The 5,131-nt window shown below is 36.4% G+C and overlaps 1 non-coding gene across 1 annotated transcript; it reads left to right on the top strand.

Annotated features, from left to right (window-relative positions):
* The first annotated feature begins 4,308 nt into the window (after positions 1-4,308).
* Positions 4,309-4,382, top strand: TRNAI-AAU (transfer RNA isoleucine (anticodon AAU)). The gene has a single exon. It is a non-coding gene; the product is annotated as a tRNA-Ile (tRNA).
* The last annotated feature ends 749 nt before the right edge of the window (positions 4,383-5,131 follow it).

Here is a 5,131-nt window from a genome sequence, read left to right as displayed (position 1 = left end):
TTTTTACTTAGGGGAGAAATAAAAGTGTAACTATTTCTTGCACAAGCATTTAACTTGTTTTAAAACAAATGGATATTGTGCTGTCTTTCTATTGTTGAAATTTATCGCCAACAAGTTAAAGGCACTTACTATAGAAAGTATTGCCACAACATAGACCCTCGCACTTACCAATCCGTAATTAACATTTTTAATCTCATTTTTGCCCCAAACTGCACAGTTTAGGCTATGTCATTTGTTCACTATTGTCATATGCAGCAGAGAGTACTCGTGGTTCTTCTATGAAAACGACAAGTGTTTACAGGAACACTTGTGAACTAAGAGTGGAGGCAGCACTTAAGTTTCTTTTGCTGAGCAGCTTTAGCAGAAACGTGTTACACAACCCGAAGAATTAGTGTAAACTAGCCACATCCTTTTTTTTTCGCATAAACACAATAGTTTTTCTTTGTGAAGCGACGAGGATTTTTTTCATTTTTTTTAACAGAAAAGTAGTGTTCATGATGAAACTTTGTAGAATAGATGGAGACACAAGTGTAGAGGACGACGTTTCGAAAGTCTTCCGCCTATCGTTATCATAAATGCTCTGCCTAAACAATCTTATCAAAGTAATGTCCATTATCAAAGTAATGTCCATCAATTGGCCTCTTCATCACAATCACACTTTTTTGCGCATTGGTCATTTCATCAAACCAGAGAATTGGATCTGATTAAATAACTGTTTCCATGGTACTTTGATTGATAGGTCTAAAATTTTGACCAAAATCCTCTTTAATTTCAGCATCTTCTAAGTCTGCATCAGGTTGGCCTTGAGACTGGTTAATAGGATAAGGATGTTCTTACTGTTTTGCACTCGAGTCACTGTAGTTAGGCCTAGCATCTCTTGTCACATTTGTTGTCTCAATAGCAACTGATTTGGGTTTGTCACTGTAGTTAGGCCTAGCATCTCTTGTCACATTTGTTGTCTCAATAACAACTGATTTGGGTTTGTCACTGTAATTAGGCCTAGCATCTCTTGTCACATTTGTTGTATCAATAACAACTGATTTGGGTTTGTCACTGTAGTTAGGCCTAGCATCTCTTGTCACATTTGTTGTATCAATAACAACTGATTTGGGTTTGTCACTGTAGTTAGGCCTAGCATCTCTTGTCACATTTGTCTCAATAACAACTGATTTAGGTTTGCATTTTAAACAAATGAAATCATTTTGGGTAATTTTGATTTTCTTCCTACTTTCTCTAAATGAATAACCTGAAAATAAACTGTATTGATATAAAAATTGTTTTCCTGTATTCATATATACACTATATTTGAAATTCATGCACGTGCATTAAAAATATATGTTAGTATGAGCCTACTTACAGAAATTTACGTTTATAACATTTAGAGTAGCTTAATTTGGGCCCGTTGTGGCCAAATGGATAAGGCGTTCGACTCCCCGTCACACCAAACATGCTCGCCATTTCAGCCGTGGGGGCGTTATAATGTGACAGTTAATCCCACTATTCGTTGGTAAAAGAGTAGCCCAATAGTTGGCGGTGGGTGGTGATGACTAGCTGCCTTACCTCTCGCCTTACACTGCTAAATTAGGAAAGGCTAGCGCAGATAGCCCTCGTGTAGCATTCCGTGAAATTCAAAACAAACAAAGAAGCTTATTTTGGTAAACCTTTCAGAACATATAAACATTCAAACTGGATGACATTTACTCGTTAAGAAATAAAAAATATATATTATCATCACGTATTGAATTTATCCTTGAATCATATAACAATAAAATATTTTCAACCGAAAAGCTTAAAAAGTAGTAAATGTTTAGCGGAATAGCGTTGACTAGAACCATTGATTTTCCAACCCAACACACAAACCACTAGATCACATTCGGTTTTCCTTCCATGTAACTTTCACATAATTTAAAAGTTTCATATTACGTGTAATGTATATTAAAAAATTCAACAGTAACATAATTAAATCTACATTATGTTTTCTTGTTATTATTTCACACAATAATGCAAAATTCAGAAAGGCCTTAAGGTGTAATCACTTCTACAATTTAATAAAACACCCTGAAATCTCTTTTCCGTCTAAAACATCTTAATTCTAAAAAATAATTTATTTTTAATGTAAAACTTTTGCCACCTGGTAACTCAACAAAAAGTCTGTGGGCTAATAATGCTAAAACATGGTGTATAATACCCGTGTAGTGCACAATGCAGATAGCCCATTGTGTAGCTTAAACAACAACAATTGATTCGTGTAAGTCACGTGTTTAAATCATGCCCAAACAATTGAAGTACAAGTAATGACTTCACTCCTATTGTCCTCAGTCTGTAGTCTTCGGGAATGTTCAGATAGTTCGTGGAAATGCTGCACAATTACATAAAAGAACCGGAAGCATAATATATTCACTGTGAATGGCTGACGAAGAAAAACAAATCCGAGATTAAATCCTTTTCATAAATTAACAAATTGTGTTTGTTAACAGGTTTAGTTTCTTATGACCTGCCTGTGTGAAACACAGATCAACTTCCATTTAACATGAAAACACCTCCATAACCACCTCCTGTCATTGTCTCTCATGAACAATAGCGTATAATTTCATCTTACACCAAGTCTATTATAAATTAAAAATATCATTTAATATTACAGGAACGCACGTATGCACTGTTCCTTTTTCAGATTAATTAAATAGCTGTGAACTTCATCTTACTACAGTTATCACCTATAACAAGGTTCATAAACAAAGAAATGACTTGGAAAAAACAAAACAAGAACTACTTTACGGGAAGTTGTGTAGTTGTCCTTTTAAAGTTTTGAAATCAACGTTCACGATAGACTTACCGTCATCTGATCTGTTCTTCTGTTAACTTATTCATTGGAACAGGAGTGTGTGCGAGAACCATCACTGGGTCTGTTCTTCTGTTAACTTATTCATTGGAACACGAGTGTGTGCGAGAACCATCACTGGGTCTGTTCTTCTGTTAACTTATTCATTGGAACACGAGTGTGTGCGAGATCCATCACTGGGTCTATTCTTCTGTTAACTTATTCATTGGAACACGAGTGTGTGCGAGATCCATCACTGGGTCTATTCTTCTGTTAACTTATTCATTGGAACACGAGTGTGTGCGAGAACCATCACTGGGTCTGTTCTTCTGTTAACTTATTCATTGGAACACGAGTGTGTGCGAGATCCATCACTGGGTCTATTCTTCTGTTAACTTATTCATTGGAACACGAGTGTGTGCGAGAACCATCACTGGGTCTGTTCTTCTGTTAACTTATTCATTGGAACACGAGTGTGTGCGAGAACCATCACTGGGTCTGTTCTTCTGTTCACTTATTCATTAGAACACGTGTGTGTTTGAGAACTATGGATCCATTGTTCTCTAAATACCTTAAGAAATTGATCATAGAAAAGAATGCATGTTGTATGTACCACGTGAAGTTAATTACTAATAAACCCACACTTGTTTGATACAAGATGAGATGAATATCGAAGACGGTTAATGAAACACAAACAATGAGGAGAGTCATACTCAGTAACTGTTGAACTTCAAAATGTCAATAATATGAATGTCATCACTGCTTCGATGTCAAACACTCTACACTGACCGTCTGTTGTCTTACTCAGACTTTTTATGAGGTTAAGTTTGCCACTTCTGAGTTTTCTTACACCAGTGTGTGAAAACTATAAAATAGAAAAAAAAATCATGTAAGAGAAATTTCTCTGTACATCTACATACAAAGCTCAGTAATTAACCTGTATACATACAGTGAAACCTTTCGTTTATGTGTACTTAGAGTTCGTCCAGAACAGCACACTATACTTTACAATAAAGGCCCGGCATGACCAGGTGATTAGGACGACCGACTCACAATTTGAAGGTCACGGGTTAAAGTCCCCGTCACACCTAACATGTTCGTCTTTTCAGCTATGGGGGCGTTATAATGTGATGGTCAATGCCATTATTCGTTGGTAAAAGTGTAGCTCAAGAGTTGGCGATGGGCGGTGATGAGCAGCTGCCTTCTCTGTAGTCTCACAATGCTAAATTAGTTACGGTGATGAGCAGCTGCCTTCTCTGTTGTCTCACAATGCTAAATTAGTTACGGTGATGAGCAGCTGCCTTCTCTGTAGTCTCACAATGCTAAATTAGTTACGGTGATGAGTAGCTGCCTTCTCTGTAGTCTCACAATGCTAAATTAGTTACGGTGATGAGTAGCTGCCTTCTCTGTAGTCTCACAATGCTAAATTAGTTACGGCTAGCTTTGAGTGAAATTGAAATAAAATAAACCAACATTTACATACAGCAAGCGGCTTGTTAACTCAGTTGGTTAGAGCATCGTACTAATAACGCGAAGGTCATAGGTTCGATCCCCATACAGGCCATTTACATGTGATTAATTTTCAAGCTGTGTAGGTAAAGTTCTTGAAAGAATAATAAGCAATAGACTCTCCAGATTTTTGGAGATTAATTCAAAATTACCAGAAGAGCAAAACGGATTTAGAAAATATTGACAACCAACAGACCACTTAATTAGATTAACTGAAACAAAAATAAACAGCTTTAATAAAAAAGAATGCACTGTTGCTTGATATCGAGAAAACATTCGACACTGAATAGCACGATGGTCTTCGGTTCTGTACGTATGAAAACCACGAAGAATTATTCGCTGGTTATCAAACTTTTTGAAAAATAGAAAATGTAGAATAAACGTAGAGAGAACTTTGTCGGAGTTCTTCACTCCAGAAGCTATAGTCCCTCAAGGAGGGGTGGTTAGCCCTATTTTCTTGATCATGTATGTAAATAATATGCCACTGAAAGACCCAAACCCTGCATATGCGTCACAGTTCGCTGATGATGTAGCAATTTGGAAAAGTGCCCCTACACCAGAATAGCAGCCACTAACTTACAACCACAACTAAACAGATTATGTGAATATTGCAAAAAATATAGAATTAAAATAAATACAGCGAAGACACAGTTAACGAAACATCAAAAAGTTCAACCCCAGATCTACGTGAACGGAGAGCTTCTTCAAACTGCTAAATCAGCAAAATGTTTAAGGTTAACATATGATTCGAAACTTACCTGGATAAAACATGTAAATAACATAAAAACTAAAATTTGGCGAAGA

Source organism: Tachypleus tridentatus, chromosome 11 (assembly GCF_004210375.1).
Source record: "Tachypleus tridentatus isolate NWPU-2018 chromosome 11, ASM421037v1, whole genome shotgun sequence".
In the NCBI taxonomy this organism is placed as follows: Eukaryota; Metazoa; Arthropoda; class Merostomata; order Xiphosura; family Limulidae; genus Tachypleus; species Tachypleus tridentatus.
This window is presented reverse-complemented; position numbering and strand designations above follow the sequence as displayed.